We start from the raw sequence: 17,488 nt of genomic DNA, 5'->3' as shown, positions 1-17,488 counted from the left end.
GCCAGAGGAGCTGATCTGAGTATTTCAGAACCTGCTGATCTGCTGGGATTTTCCCGCACAATCATCTCCAAATTTTACAGAAAATCATCCAAAATAAAGAAAATATCCTCTTGGACAAAATGCCTTCAGAGGAGAATGGCTAGATTGCTTTGAGATGATATGAACAGTAAATAAAATAACCACTCTTTACAACTAAGGTATGCAGAAGAGCATCTCTGAATAGAAAACATGTCACACCTTGAAGCAGATGGGCTACAGCAGCAGAAGACCACACCTGGTGCCACTCCTGTCAGCCAAGAACAGGAAATGAGGCTATAGTTCACAAGGGTTCACTAAAACTGAAGACTGGAATAACATTGCCTGTTCAGATGAGTATTTATTTAGCCTGGATCCATCCCAACAAAGCTTACCTGTGTGTTGTTGCTGATCATGTCCATCCCTTTGTGACCAAAGTGTACTATGTTCTGATAAAAGCTCAGATCATCTCAAACCAGTTTCTCAAACATAACAACGTGTTTGCTGTACTCAAATAGTCTCCACAGCACCTTTGGGATGTGGTGGAACAGGAGATTCTCATTATGGATGTGCAGCCGACAAACATGCAGCAACTGTGTGACGCTATCATGTCAACATAGACCAAAATTTCTAAAGAGTGTTTCCAGCACTCTGTTGAATCTGTGCAATGAAGAATTAAAGTAGCTCTTAAGGCAAAATAGAGACAAACCATCTACTAGTAAGTCGTACCTAATGAAGTGTCCAGTGGGTTTATATTCACCCAAAGACAACTTGACTCCTCAGTCATTATGTAAATTTCCTGAAAACTGGAAAACTATAAAACCTCCAGTATGAAAGCAGGTACACGGACAGACACAGAAACTAGTAAACAAAACAATAAAATAAAATAATCATAACTCTTTAGATCTACAATTTGAATCTATCTGTTACCACAAGGCTGCTGTGCTTTTCTCACCAAAATATACTATTGACAAAACCTTTTGAAATATAATTTTATGTGAAGTTTAGTCAAACTACCAATTGAGGCGTCCTGCTGAGGGCTTATTTGCTTGCCCTTTCCCAGACAATCTCCTCCCACAACTCCGGCTATGTTCAGTCAACAAAGGGAATTAGAATAAAATAAAAGCCAGGGCTGTGCTCGTGGTTTCCTCACCACTGTTCTCCCTATGGCCATTTTCTCCTCTGGAGTATTGAATCCTCTGCCCTGCCAGCAGACCAGAGCTCATCCCGATCTGCCTCCCAAACAAGCTGTGGTGTAATTGCTTGTCAGAGCTGTCTGTGTGCCTGTTTTTCTTCTTGCCGCCACATATCTGACAAGAAACACATATTTAAACACAAAAATGAAATTACAGGCAATTTGAGAGCAGGAGCTCTGGAAGCGACGCTTGCTATCGAGCTGTCCAAGTCGATGAACTCCTCTCCGCCTTGGAGCTGTATCAAGTCGAAACAAAAGAGAGAGAAAACACAAGAGGAGGAGAACAAAGAGAAGAAATAGTCTGGGAATGCAGAGTTGGCCTCCTGACCACCTGCCATTCACGGCATTCTTTAAGCACTATACTTCCCATTCTGCTCCAGGTTTCTTTGCTCCTTTGACAGTTACTTAGCTTCTCTTAAACAAGCCACTAGTTATTATATCACAGTATGGAAATGCATCTATTCAGCTATAAGCCAGGAGGGCTAAATGAATAAAGCTACGCAGGTTTAACTGAACCTGCTGCATTAATGCAAAAAGGAATTAATACATTACCGGTGCAAGATTTATAGTAATAATTAAGTAATTATTGTGACTCATTTAGATGATCTGGCTTTCTCCATGACATTTACTATAATAACTAATTACATCTAAACTGGGAGAAATCAAAGGATAACCATGTAAAAAGCTTTCTCATGAAAAGCCCCTAACTTTCACCATTGATTCTTATTATGTTTGTTTAATTGCTTCAGAAACCAATTAAAGTGATTACACAAGAGACACTTTTAATTCCTAAATGAATGTTTTCATTCAGATGAACGCAGGTGTGATTAAGTGGTGGAAGCCATTATTTGAATAAACACCAGGCATTTTTTTTAAACTAATTTCGCTCACAAATCAGCTTTTTGTAAGCTAAGATCTGCTTCCTGGTACACTGGCAAATAACATTGCAATGACACGTGAGAAATAAAAAAGAAGCTGGACAAATGTTTTGCTCGAAGCCTCTTTTTCTGAAAGTTTGTTCAAAAAGTTTTTGTTTTGTTTTGTTTTTAATAACGGCCTCGAAACAACCCTCATTTGTCACTCATACAGTCTCCACATAGGCTATGTGTTTTTGGGGCAACAGAAAGAGTTGTTCGACTCTTTGTTGAGCAGAGTGTTCAGCTTGCATTTGCTGTTCTTTTCTGCCTTCCCTTTTAGGTAAAGTGAAGCTGAGGTGTGGCTAAAACTCAAAGCACACATACACCTGAAAAACACCTTCAAAGCTACCCAAGCAGAGATGCTGAAATCTTAGTGTTGGTTCCTCTACAAGTGCACTCACTGTGTGCTAAGTGGTGTTTGTCTCAGATCGGCTGTGAAAAATTAAGGTTTCAGTCGCTTAGTTTAGAGACTGGTCAGGGATCCTTTTGCAGCCTCGTGTAGTGAAAAATGTGTATTCAGATTCAATTCAATTTATTTTATTTATACAGTGCCAAATCAAAACAACAGTCACCTCCAGGCACTTAATGTTGTAAGGTAGAGCCTACAATAATACATAAAGAGAAAAACCCAACAATCATATGACTCCCTATGAGCAAGCACTTTGGCAACAGTGGGAAGGAAAAACTCCCTTTCAACAGGAAGAAATCTCCAGCAGAACCAGGCTCAGGGTTGGGCGGCCATCTGCTGCTACTGGTTGGAGTGATTGCGATTTGTCTGCAAACATTCACATCCTACTCTCTTGGTGTTTGCCTTCAAAGTAAAAATTGAAAAGACTTTTATTTTGATGGTGAATGGTCTCCATTTCTGGTTTACATTGAGTTTCACTATCAGTTGACGACTAGTTAGCAAGTGTTTGGAGACATGTCTGTGTCTTCCATGCAACTTATAGTCAAAGGAGCTTGCAAAGAAAAGCGTCTGGACTTCTTTAAGTTGCTTTTATAGACGTCTCACCTCTCATCCGAGAAGCTTCTTCAGTTCTAAGGTCAAATGGTGGGGAGTCCCAGATTTAAACCTAGTGGGAGTATCCCCCCACAGAGGGATTTTAGAACTGAAGAAGCTTCTCGGATGAGAGGTGAAACATCTTCAAGCAAAGAAGTCCAGATGCTTTTCTTTGCAAGCTCCTTTGACTACAATGACCTGGATGACTGAGAACCTTCACAGACACATGCAACTTATAGGCGACCAAAACAATCACTAGGTTTTTGGTGCAGCACCATATACCTCTTTGCAACTAACTTCCACTATTTTCACTTAGCAACCTCCTGCAACCATTCGCCAACCAGTTTACAAGCGTTTGCAGACAATTTAGTGTTTTCCAAGAAAAACATTGGCAACCATGGTCATTTGTAAGCAATCAAAGCAAATAAGGAAGTTTTTGGTTCAGCATCCTCAGCATTCCTCAGCTGGTCAGGGAATGTGCATTTTTCTCTAGCAACTGGGGGTTCCCTACAAATTCCTGGGGCTGTGTGACTGAGATTTAACATTGTTGTGTCTTTTTTAATCTTATGACACTATTATTTTTGAATTAAAATAAATGAATAAGATTTAAATTAAACTAAATGCTTTAATAAAAATTGATTTCATACCCTTTTAAAAAGGTTTTCCAAAATTACTTATATTCAAAACTTTTTAAAATAACTTAAATAATTCAAATTAATTAATATATTTTTATCAATTACATTTAAAAATGAACCTCGTTTGTGTCTGATGTTTCTTATCTCATCCTATTCTGTTCTTCATGTTCCGTATGACTCTGAGCACTTATTTTCTTATGTCTGTAAGCACTTCCAAAGTTCATCACTTGTCCACAAAACCATCATGGCAAACACATTGTATCTGTGCATAACAGCTGGGTAACATCTGTAAAACAACAGCAGCGGGCACCTCTGAGGTGTAAGAAGAAGAACCGCACTCGGTATGTCAGCCATGTTTGTGGGTGTTTACTCCTGAGCCGAATTGTGTTTGACATTTGTTCCAGACAGATCTGTTTGGGCCTGGTGGTATTTGAGGATAAGAAGTCAACAGAGGCAAGATGCGAAGCAAAGATGTGAAAAGGGTCGTGATGGGGAAGCCTATGATTGATATTCCCATTAGCCACCTGACAAGGTGAGGACAAGGCTCTGATAATGAATTGTGACACATTAATGAGCTTGTCTAGTGCAGACAATACCTGATCAGCCCTCTTACCATTTAACCTTTGATACCAGTGAGGGAAATTGCAGACTTATAAGGCTTTTGTGTCACTTGCAAAGACAGAACATGACTTTAAAAACTGTGAATTAGATAGCGGTTTGTAGATAATATGCCTGAAAGCTTCTGGAAAATGGAATGTTAAACTTTCTTGGACTTAAAACATTTGATGATGTAAAAACAACTGACTTTATTTTTGCTTTTTAAATCTAATTAGGCACAAATATACAGGCTGTGAGTGAGGTTTATCCTCCAATGGATAACTGTTTTAATTATAGTTACATCAGCTTCAACAGTAAAGGTAGTCTGGAGAGAAAACGACGATAGTCTTGCATTCAAAACTTTAACATTTCTTTTAAGTCTTTTTAAACAAATCTTTACAATTTTCAATCTCACCACTCTTATCTGAAAAATCAAAGAAAATGAAAGAGTATAAAATCAAACCTAATCATGTTATGAAAAACTCTTACACTGTGTCTCCTTAGATTTCAGGTAAGTGGCGGAAGTGTCATTGCAGCCAGAAGCATTTGAGTCCTTAGCTAACAGGCTAGCAAAGAAACTAGGTTTTATGCTGCTAGCAAGCTCTTTTTGAATTTTGAGCTTTTACACTGTTAGAAACTTCCTGTGTGGGGCAACATAGAACCCACACTGACACATTCATTACACGTATTAGCTAAATATGCGTGTAATGAATGTAGCTATATAATTAGCTATATTAGCTAATTATATAGCTATTTATACTTTTTTTTCTTTTATTCGAGGTCACTTGTAGTCCAGCTTAGTGCAAGTTTACCATAAATGTCATGTCAAGTGCTTTATGTTACAACATTACATATTATAAAATTACACAAGTGACACACTCACAGCCATTAGCTACCTCTTAGGTGTATTTTAACATCATTTAGCTAGTGGATATCGGGGTTAAGATACAGCACCATGTTCAGCAGTTGGTAAAGACAGCCATTGGTGAAAAAAAAAACAGGTCTTAAAGAAAGTATATACAGGACCTACATTTGCCTGTTGGTGACAAACAAGATGCAAAATGAATGCTAATGTTTAGTGTACCTACACTGCCCCCTATTGGCTCTAAAGCAAAACATTTATGAGTTCATAGAACCTGCTAGAACTTGAAATTCATTAAAGAAGTGTGTGTGTGTGTGTGTGTGTGGGGGGGGGATATGTGTTTTTTTAATGGTAAAGTGTGTTTCTGAGTTTAAGATCTTATGATGATATAGTCCTGGGAATAACTAAGTCAGCCCTTACTGCTTCCATAGAGCCAGGTGCTGCTAGTCAAATACAGTTGATTACATGTTCATCAGCAAGTGCAGTTCTATAAAACCAGAGGTTTTGGTAGTTTGCTGGTCTGACCTCAAGTTCAGACTGTGCAATAGCCAGATAAAACTACATAAAAACATAAGAGTTACATCTCAGACCGTACAAGCCCCAGTTAGCATTTTAAGTGTTAAAGTTCATGACAGTACAGATAGAAAAAAATAATGAACAGTGGTGGCTTGTTTGACAGTGGCAGGAGAAAGCCTCTTGTCTCTAAGAATAACATGGCTGTACAACTTAGAATTGCAAATTTGAACCTTCTGGAACAATGTCCTTTGGATAAACAAGAACAAGGTGGAGATGTTTGGTCAGCACTACTTTTGAAGAAAACCAAACACAGCACATCAGCACAAGGACCCAATACCAATGGTCGAGCACAATGATGGAGTGGTGATGAAATGAGCTTGTTTTGCAGCCCCAGGACCTGGCAACTTACACTCATGAACTCCTCTGTATACCAAAGTATTCTGGAGCCAAATGTGAGTCCATCTGTCTAACAGCTAAAGCTTGGTTCAAATTGGGTCATGCAACAGGAAAGTTATCCCAGCACAGCAGTAAATCTACAACAGAATGGCTGAAAAAATAACAATAGACCAATTAAAGTGAGGACCTCAATCTTATTGAGCTACTCTTGCAGGAGCTTAAGAGAGCTGTGCATAAATGGATGAACTGAAGCAACGAAGGGGTAATAGGATATACAAACGATGTAAGAGAATGATAAAATCATACAGAAAATGATTACTATTGCTGCTAAAGTTGGTTCTAAAAGCCACTGAATCATGGGGTGTATGTACCATGTGTGTGTGACTGTATATGATAGTCAGACTTTCAGCACTGACAAAGACAAAACAATAGGAATTTTAAATTGATTTTAAAATGATAATTAAATTAATTGCTGATCACATCCACAGAAAGCACTGATACAGTATATATGTGGGTATACTTGTAAAAATCACCTGCATACCTGGATGGATGTGCTAAAAATTGATTTTTACAGTATGTCGCTGATACATGAAATTCCAGCACTCCCCCTCTAAAACAAGTTTGTATTTTTGTGTCGAGGTGTGTGTACTGTTTTGTGTGGGCGTATTGATGTTGTCCCTCTGCCCGTCCCCACACCACCCGCCCCCCTCTTGTGCCTCATTGGGACGCTGGCCGCCAAAGTCTAATCCCCGGGGAGCTCATTAGAATCAGCGGAGAGGAGACGGCCCCAGACAGGGTCAGGACAAACTGCACCGCTGAGCTGCATAGTGATGCCTTCCGCTCTGTCTTTATGTCGGTTTGGTTTGGCTGTATGTCAGTTCATCTGAGTGTATGGCAGATGAGAGATTGGCCCGCTCAAGCACTTGACAACTATGTTGGAACGACCACACACATGTAGACACACAAGGAGCCAGCGTGGAACTGTTGATGTTACCCACACCATCCCTGTCGCTACACGTGGTTCCACATATCTTATTCACATGCCCCCCCCACCCCCTTTTTTTCATTTCACATGTGATCAGGCTCACATGTGAAGAGCTGTCACTCATCTCCCTGTCATGCTCAAGTCCGCAGGGTTCTGTGTGATGTATGGCAATAAGAGAGGGGTATGAGCAAGGTCAGACACACTGCCACCCACTAGACACTCATTAAATGCTTATGAATCTCAAGTGGAATCCTGCAGGCTTGCATGGTGTGTGTGTGCACGTATGCGCTGGTGCTTTTTAATTCATAAAACATTTCTGTGTTATTGTGTTTGAGTGTTGTGTGATCTGTGTGTCAGTGGTTTAACTGCATAGGAAGCATAAAAAAAGATGCATGAAGTGGAGGAAGTATTTTACATTCTTGACTAAGATAAAAGTAAAAATACGATGCTGTAAAAATACGGCTACAAGTGGAGACCCTTTGGGGTAAAAAAAAACCCCAAAATAAAAACCTGCAGTTTCTCTAGTGGCCACTGGAGGCTTGCTCCAAACGTGAGTCACTCCCCATAGACTCCCATTTTATCGTGGCCAGCTTTACAGCACTATAAACCACGCTGACAGCCTGGTATTAAAAAATGATTTTTGACTTCTTTTACCGTCATGAGGCCTGTAGAGGGGCAATATTGTTATATAGCATTTGTATTAAGACATTAAGTCGTGAATTATAAAAACCCATGGCTGCTATAGATGAAAGACAAGTTATGTTGTTCAGCATTTGTCTGTACTAAAAGAATATTTAAAAAGTCAGCTCTTTTGTTTCCTGAATAAATTCATTTTAATGATTTGGCATTAATCTCATAGTGAATTATGGATGCTGTTTGCTATTTAAACTAATTAGCATGTTCTAACTATTAAGGTTGAATAGTAATGTGATTGCTAATCATGTGGCATTTACTTGTTAACTTTTGGATGTGTGACAGTGTGGGGACAAGTGAATAAGGCCCCAGTCACACCAGTATAGAGACTGTGCTGGCAGTTATGGAAAAAAGTTTATTCTACAACTGGTTGCCAAAAATCTTCTTGGAATTGCTTTAGTCAGTAGCTGATTTCTGCAGTCGCCTGTAGTTTGCATTGAACATGCAGATTTGTCTGCAAGAACTTACTAACTAGTCTCTGAGCAGTTGTAAAACTATGAAAGTATATTCACCTTCAAAGTAACAAAGTCATTCAGCATTGCATCCAGCATGTTTCAAAAGGTGCAGCTTTTAGATTGAAGGCAAATTTTCTCCGTTTCTGGTATGTGCTGACTTTTTCTAGTTTTACTACCTCTTGGTGATTAGTTGGTGAGTGTTTGCAGACAAGTTGTCATCTTCCATGCAAACTACAGGCAGCTGTCAATCTTCTAACACCATAACAATTACAAGGGTTTGTTTTTTTAACAGCAGTGTCTTTGTGACCACTTTCACCTAGTGACAGGAAGCAAAAGACCATTTGCCAACTCGTCAGGGAGCACATGTTTTTCCTACCAAATGGGGGTTGTACCAAATCCAATATGATGGACCATTCTTAAGCAATGTGCACGTGACATCACATGACAAACCTCTATAGCTAATACTCTGCATAAGAGATGGCCTCCTGTTAGTTAGTGAAGTCCATAAAAGCTGAATCTTTTGGCTGTTGGCATCATTTTTTTTGATGAGCGACTGATGGATCTTTGTAACACCTCATTAATCACTGAGTAGGTCCACCGTAAAGCCTACCCAACTTTATTCTCCCTTTTGACTCCAGTTGGGGCCGAAAATTACAAAATCACGATCTCATCAGGAAAATGGAGCCGAGAGACGTTTTCACAGCGACTTGTATAAAATCTTGCTTCTTCTGAACTCGCACCCTGCAGGTCGTTAGAAATAATGTTTAAGGTCATTCCACACTGACTTGTCAGAAGTTGTAGTTTGGTTTGAATATGTTATTTGATAGTCTTTAAAATGTTATGTAAGTAAAAGCACAAAAATGTTTAGTGAAATGTCTAAGATTTCAAGATGGCGGCGCACGTAGTTGCAGCAGCTCAGTGTTCTACCAATCGATGCTATGTTTGGATAATTTTGTACGCCTTATGTTTGTTTTTGTGTTCTACCAGCCAAGCGAATAACATCTATAGCCGACATGATCTCCTCAAAATTGGAGTAAGCTACCGCGAGAGCGTGACTAGCAAATTTGTCCGCTTACACAAGATACCGGTGGAAATAGCGAGGAGTCCGGGCTCCCCATGGATTGTTATCCCTTCGGGGTGGAGGCGCAGGCGGCGTCGAGAGAGAAGGAGGCTGCAGGGCCGGCGCGCTAGCCAGGCTACGGAGGCAGCCACTCAAACCACCGCTCCCCAGCCTATTCATCACAAATGCCAGATCCCTCGTGAACAAGTTGGACGAATTGAGATTGCAAATAGCAGCGAATAACTTCATCAAAGACTCATGCATCCTTCTTATCACTGAATCCTGGCTACATCAATCCATTCCAGACTCTGCTATTGAGCTAGCAGGCTATACCACACAGCGACATGACCGAACAGTGGACTCCGGTAAGCGCAAAGGAGGGGGGCTCTGTATGTATGTGAACAACAGCTGGTGTACCAACACAGTGATAATAGACCGTCACTGTTCACCGGACATTGAATATCTGACTGTTAAATGCAGGCCCATCTACCTACCTAGGGAGTTCACCGTTGTCATAATAACAGCTGTTTACATACCACCAGATGCTAATGCTAACTCTGCGATCGCACTCCTGCATACAAACATCAATAATAAACAGAGCACTTATCCTGACGCTGTACATATCGTAGCAGGGGACTTCAATCACGCAGACTTAAAAAGAGCAATCCCCAAATTCCACCAGCACGTCAAGTGTGCCACTAGGGGTGACAAGATTCTGGACAAAGTTTATTCCAACATCAAAATGGGCTACAGGGCCAGACCTTTGCCACATCTGGGTCAGTCTGACCACTTGTCACTGTTTCTAATCCCTGCATATGCCCCCCTCAAGAAAACTGCTCTTACCATCACAAAGAATATTACCATATGGCCAGAGGGTGCCTCTCAGCAGCTGCAGGACTGTTTTGACAGGACTAACTGGGATATCTTTGAACATCAGGACTTGGAAATGTTCACAGACGGTGTCCTCTGCTATATAAAACACTGCATAGACACTGTTACAGCAGTCAAACGGATCCGGGCTTATCCCAACCAAAAGCCCTGGATGACCCGGGAGGTCAGGCAGCTGCTGAAGGAGAGGAACATTGCGTTCAGGTCTGGCAACAGGGATTACTACACCACAGCCCGATCCAACCTGAAGAAAGGCATCAGAGAGGCAAAGGGGGACTATAGGAGGAGGATCGAGGACCATTTGAAGAGTAATACCAGCCGGCAGGTGTGGCAAGGCATCCAGCACCTAACCAACTATAAGATCAATCTCGGAGCTGCGGACGGTGACCTGGAGCTGGCAGAGGAGCTGAATATCTTCTTTGCCTGCTTTGAGACCAGGGTACCGGAGGTATTGGAGCCACAGCAGCAACACGCCACCCATAGCAGCACCACCCTCACCCTGGAAGAGCACGAGGTGAGGCGCATGCTGCAGGCTGTTAACCCGAGGAAGGCGGCGGGTCCTGATGGTGTGCCAGGTCGAATATTGAGGGATTGTGCAGGACAGCTGGCTGGGATCTTCACCAGGATTTTCAACAAATCCCTCGCACAGGCGACTGTCCCACTCTGCCTGAAGTCCTCCACCATAGTCCCCTTGCCTAAGAAGCCCCACATCACCGGCCTGAATGACTACAGACCGGTGGCACTCACCCCAGTGGTAATGAAATGCTTTGAGAAGCTGGTCCGCAGACACATCACAGCAGCCCTGCCCCGCAGCCTGGATCCACACCAGTTTGCCTACAGAGCAAACCGATCCACGGAAGACGCTGTAGCCACAGCACTCCATGCTGCATTAACTCACCTGGAAGAGCATGGTAGCTATGTGCGGATGCTCTTCGTGGATTACTGCTCAGCTTTTAACACCATCCTTCCACACAAACTGGTGGCCAAGCTACAAGACCTGGGGCTTCCATACAGCACCTGCATGTGGATCAACAGCTTCCTCTCGGGCCGTAGACAGAGAGTCAGAGTTGGCCATCACACATCCTCAGCCCTGAGTCTCAGCACTGGCTCACCCCAGGGCTGTGTGCTCAGTCCACTGCTCTACTCTCTCTACACACATGACTGCACTCCTCGCCACCACAGCAACATCTTTGTGAAATTTGCAGATGACACCACAGTGGTGGGGCTCATTTCCAAGGGAGACGAGTCTACGTACAGAGACGAGGTGGAGCAGCTGACGTCATGGTGTAAGGCCAATAACCTCCTCCTCAACACTTCAAAAACCAAAGAACTCATAATAGACTTCAGAAGGAAAAAGGCAGAGATCCAACCACTATTCATAAATGGGGACTGTGTAGAAAGGGTGGCAAGCTTCCGCTTCCTGGGAGTCAATATAGAGGAGAACCTTTCCTGGAGTGTGAACACCTCCGAGCTGCTGAAAAAGGCCCAACAGAGACTGTACTTCCTGAGAATTCTCAGGAGGAATAACATCACACAGAGACTGCTGGTGTCCTTCTACAGAGCCACCATTGAGAGTGTTCTAACTTACTGCATATACATCTGGTACACTAGCTGCACAGGGGCTCAGAGGAAAGCACTCCAAGGGATCATTAACACCGCCCAAAAGATCACTGGCTGCCCTCTCCCCACACTGGAAGTTCTACACAACGCCCACTGTTTTAAAAAGGCCCAAAACATCATAAAAGACACCTCACATCCTGGCCACTCCCTGTTCGAACTGTTGCCCTCAGGCAGACGGTACAGGGCAATCAGAGCAAGGACTAATAGACTCAAACACAGCTGTTATCCAACTGCAATAACACATCTGAATACTACAAAAAAATGTCCATCACGCCACTCTTGTGTTAATCTATGCACGGTCTGAAGCATGTGTGTGGGAATGTATGTGAATGTTTTACTGTTATATCTTATTAGTATTTTAAGTATTCTATCTATTTTATTTATTGAATTTTATTGTTTTATTTATATTTTGATATTGCTAGGGATGATGCAATGATCGGGGACCATTCTTAATTTCGTTGTTCTCATGACAATGACAATAAAGTTTCTGATTCTGATTCTGATTCTTATAGCATCAAAAGCCTAAAATGTTGCTGTTTTGGTTGGTCAAAGTATTGCTATAGTTAGCCAGTGAAATTAGAGTCATGTTTTGTAAGCCCAACAAAGCTTTGAGTACTCCAAATGTGAAATATTCATTTATAACTGTACCGTTAAAAAAACTATGCTTTCTTCTAATTGTAATAAAGTAGAATTATACAATAGTAGTACTCATATTGAGCAAAAGTGCCTCAAATATGTGTTTTTGTACAGCGACTGAATAAAGTGCTGAATCATACAGGAGCTAATCTTTTTACTGCCACTCCTTAAAAAAAGGCCACAACAAAGCATCTGTTTGCAGGCCCTGATAATGGCTAAAAGATTTTAAACATTCACAAGAGGGTGCTTATGCACTCATGGAGATTATTGTAGAATGGTACTAGAGCCAAGGTGAGATCTCGAAATGAAAACACTGCAGCGAACGCCTTATCAGTCCTGTAAACACTTTCACTGCCCGTCTACACCTTTCTTTGCTTTGCAATTGCCCTTCTTGCATTTGTTTGATGGTTAGAATATACTTTCATACACAGACTCCTGTATAATATGCATTACTCAAATGGGTTTTTGGGCTCCTGTGCTGGAAGTGTGCATGACTGGGCTGTGAAGGCTGTCAAGAATGGTTCCTGTTTTGTAGCTTAGATATGGACTTGGTGTTGTCCAATCAACGAGTTTCTTGAAACATTTCTCAGAGATTTTGGTCCATATTGGCATGCCTCCAGGGGCCAAAAGGTGCTTCGGTATCCTAAGCTCTGGTGTCTAATTTGGAGAAAAGAATTACTTAGAAATTAGTCACAGAATAACTTGTTTTGTGGGCTTGATCTGTATATTCACTGCTCTTTGTGGATTAAACCAACAGAATCAACAAGATACTAGCAGATGTTTCTGTCATGGTTTGGCAAGAAACAACCCCCAAAAGCAGACTCAGACAATAGTTGGCAGATTTGTTAAATTTATTAAAGAATGGCGCAGTTAGCAACTTCCCAGAAGAAGATGTTAGTTTACATAGTGAAGTTTGTCAAGCAGAGGTCTTACATTGGCTCAGCAGAACAGAACAGGAAGGTGAGTGGATGAGTCTTTCCTTGAACAGGTTACACCAAAGGGCAAAACAGAATAACCTTCAAAAAGAGTGGGTGAATGTATTTGCATACTATGAGTAGACAGTGGTCAGACATGTTGTTAAAACCAAATTATGACCCTCCCACCTGAACGTTGTGGCAGAAATTGAGACTCAACAGACCAGGCCAACTTTTCCAATCTACTGTTGTCCAAAGTTTGTTGAGTCTGTGTGAATTGTAGCCTCAATTTAACTGACAGGAGTGACAGCTGGTGTGGTCTTCTGCTACTGTAGCAGGGTATCTGCTTCAAGAGATGTTCTTTTACACATCTTATCTGTAACGAGTGGTTAATTGAGTTACTTTTCCCCCCCATCAGCAGTCAGGTCATTCTCCCCTGACCTCCTCTGGGGTCATCAAGGCATTTTCACCCAGTGAACTTCCGCTCACTGGATATTTTTATCGTTTTCGGTCCATTTTTTGTAAACCATAGAGGTGATTGTATCAGAAAGTACCTGCAGATCAGCAGTTTCACATACTCAGATCAGCCCATGTGGAAGCAACAACCATGCTACATTCAAAGTCACTTAAATCTTCTTCTAAATCTTCAGCAGGTCGTCTTGACCATGTCTACATGCCTGAGCGCTATCAATATGCTGAACTGGATGGTGAAGAGTGAGGAAGGCCAGCAATACTGTTATTACTCCAAAAGCCTGTAGACACATAAAGAGTTTATCGTGTGGGTGAGCAGAGAGCAGCCCTGTTGATATCCCGAGGCTATCACAGCACTGTCCAATGAGGTCTGATTGACTCCATACATCAAAGGGATTGTGTGCGTGTCAGTACATTTCTATATGTGCGTGTGTGCGCTCCAGAGAAAGAGCGAGACACACACAGGAAGATGCTTTTTCGAATCACACACGGAAGCTCGCGACTTGGTATAATTGTGAAAGATGCCAGCTTGAGAGAGTCGGGTGGGGGAAGCAGTGTGGTCACAGAGAGCAGGAAGACAGTGGGGGTGTTGGCTGCTTCTCTACCCACCGGTGGGGGGGCAGCCATTATGAATGGACGAAACAGCGGGACGGGAGGCTTGATTGGAAGCAACCGGAACCTGTTTGTTGTTTAAAAAGTCTCCCTCTCTCACTTTCTCCCTGCTCCTCCTCCCTTCCCTCGTTCCATCTCTGTGTAATTAGGGTGCTGGCTGGAAGAATGATCAGCTGTCATCCCCAATGGTGGCCTTCCACCGCCTGAATGTCAACACTGTCTGAGACCTCCTGTCTGAGTGAGCTGCACACTCAATTAGAGCCACTCAGTCACCGCAGGAGCCGATAGGACAAACACACTGACGCGTTTACAAAAGAAACAAATGCGCACACATATCTATGAGACAACGTTTATGCTCCAGCGGTACCATATAACCGAGAACCATCACAAAGACACGCACATGCTCATTTTGATTCATCACAGCGGCAGCACCCCCGCCCGTTTCCCTCGGTGGTTACATTAATTAAATCACAGCTCTTCAGGATATAAAAGTAAGTATTGCTTACTGTGACTTTCTTGCATTTGTGGGAATCCCTCTGCAGGCTATTAGGCTTACTCCTGGATGAAAGTAGAGGCAGGTAGGCGGCGGTTAGATGCCCCCTCTGCTCCATTTGGCCACATCAAAGTGTTCAGAGTTAAGGGGAGAGACAGCGAAGAGGCCTTTTTTTAAAAAAAAAGAAAGAAAATAAATGTTCATGAGTTTTTGTATTGGGAATATCTGTGGTGTTTTCTGCATTTCTTAATAAGTGATTCATCAGCATGATGTCATTCAAAATGTATGTCCAGGCTTCAGCTTGCTAAAGAGGACTAAAGGCTCTACAGAAGGCAAAACTATTGCTTTTTGGACTCTTACAAAGGTTCAAAGACACCAGTTTTCCCGATTATAGGCTGTATAATGCACACTTAATGTGAAGATAAATTAACCGTTGGCTCTATTTTTCATGGGACCGCACATTAAAACAAAACCTAAAGCCGTGCCAGCCTCATCTTTAAACAGCATTTGCCATCAACTAAAGAGAAAGAATGCTTTCTGCCTGTATTTGCTGAATTTCTTACACTGTTCAGCATCATTTTCTTTGACAAATTACTGAGCAGCCACAGACCATCTGGACGTCTCCAAGCCTCTTTACATGCTAGGGATTTAGCTGATGCTCTTATCCACAGCGACATGTGATTGAGTCGGCAGGTAATAAAAGAAAAGAACAAAGATAGTCAGAGTTGGATAGGATGCAAAGGATAAAAATGTATATTTTGCTTCATAAACTGTGCTCGGTAAAGATAATGTAGTATTGGGTAGAAAACAGTAAAGAGATGTTTTTTTGTTGGCGTACATGGCCAGACTGCACACATTTGCAAAATATGTGTGTCTGTGTGTGGGTGTGTGATTATTTTGCCAGTGTGTGTAGTTTTGTGAGGGAGAAAGAGACGAGATTGAGTTTAGAGGGATGAAGGGACTTTGTGGGCCCTGTGGAAATTAGAGCTCTCCATCTCTGTCCTCAGGCCACTGTGTGTGTGTGTGTGTGTGTGTGTGTGTAGGTGTGTGTGTGTGTGTGTGTGTGTGTGTGTGTGTGTGTGTGTGCGCGCGTGTGTGTGTTGTTATGGGTCACCGCAGGAAAGAGGAAGTTAAAGTCAGAAACCTCTCACTGTGAAAATCTTCAGTAAGCGGTAAAAGGGGAGAAAAAAGGTGTGTGGAGGAGTACATGTGCAGTTTTACCTGTAATCTTGTCTGTATTGTTTGTGCGAGGAAGCTGCAGGAAAAAGAAGTTAACCAATGTTCTGTTATATGGAAGTCCAGATGTGCCAAAGTTAAAATTACTAAAAAAAAAAAATCACTCTGTGTGTTCATTATTTTCAGGAGCAGTCTGGAAAAGTGATCACTAATTTGCCTTTAAGTCGGCTGCCAACTTGGGAATGGCTTCCTTTGGTTGGTAGATTTGATGCTATAGTGAAATTGTTTAAAGAGGACCCCCAAAAAACATAAACATGAATTAATAAAATAATGTAATGCTAGAAATGCTCTCTTTTCTACATTTATAAAAATTTTATTCAGATGCAGTGCGACTTATATTTCAACTAAAAAAGGCAGTTTTCAGCTTGAGGGTCCTGCGCAGTGTCTTAGCTGTTCCTACGACTGCTCTCTTCTGGACAGAGATCTCCGATGTTTCTCCTGAGATCCGCTGGAGCCACTCGCCCAGTTTGGAGGTCACTCCACCCACCGCTCCGATTACCCCAGGGGCCACTGTGACCTTCACCCTCGACATCTTCCTAAGCTCCTCTCTCAGCCCTTGGTACTTCTCCAGCTTCTCATGTTCCTTCTTCCTCACTTTGTAAAGCTGTGTCTTCCTCTGCTTATCCACCACTACTATGTCCGGTTGGTGAGCCATCGCTAGTTTATCTTAGCTCGGTCATTCTCAGCCATCCTTGGACGTCTATACTCAGTGCTGATTGCGCCAAAAATATTGGGCCTCATTCACTATGAAATGTTCTTGTCATGTGCATAAACTAAGCACGCACACAAAATTACAGTCAGATTCATGAAATTAACACACTGACTGGTTTTGTTCATACCACCATGGTGAATCAAAATGGAGGCTTTTTGTCATCTACATCTGCATGCTATCTGCATACTTCTGTGGCTTCTTTACTCTATAGCCTTTAAAGAAACATGTTTGCCTTGAGGTAAATGGCAGAAAGATATAACGATGCTTTAAGAGAGAATCCTGCGACTCTAAGGCAAAAAAGCAGCACAAAGAAATGGAAGCAGGAAAAGCGCACCTTTCCCGAGGGTTTCCACAGGATGACAATGCTTTAAAAAATCCTTGAGCTGAAGTAATGGAGGTGCTGAATATCGATCCTTGCAAGACTCTCCCTGAGCCATGAGTTAAAAAAAAGAAAAGGTTTGACATCAAAGGTAATATGAAAAAAGATGAACAGACCATAAGAAAAAGAAGAAAAAAGGTGGAGGACAAGGAGTACCTGACCTACCAGCCAGAGATGAGAAACTCAAGGCAGCTATTGATT

This window comes from Maylandia zebra, linkage group LG23, assembly GCF_041146795.1.
Source record: "Maylandia zebra isolate NMK-2024a linkage group LG23, Mzebra_GT3a, whole genome shotgun sequence".
Classification (NCBI taxonomy): Eukaryota; Metazoa; Chordata; class Actinopteri; order Cichliformes; family Cichlidae; genus Maylandia; species Maylandia zebra.
Note: the sequence above shows the minus strand (reverse complement) of the source record.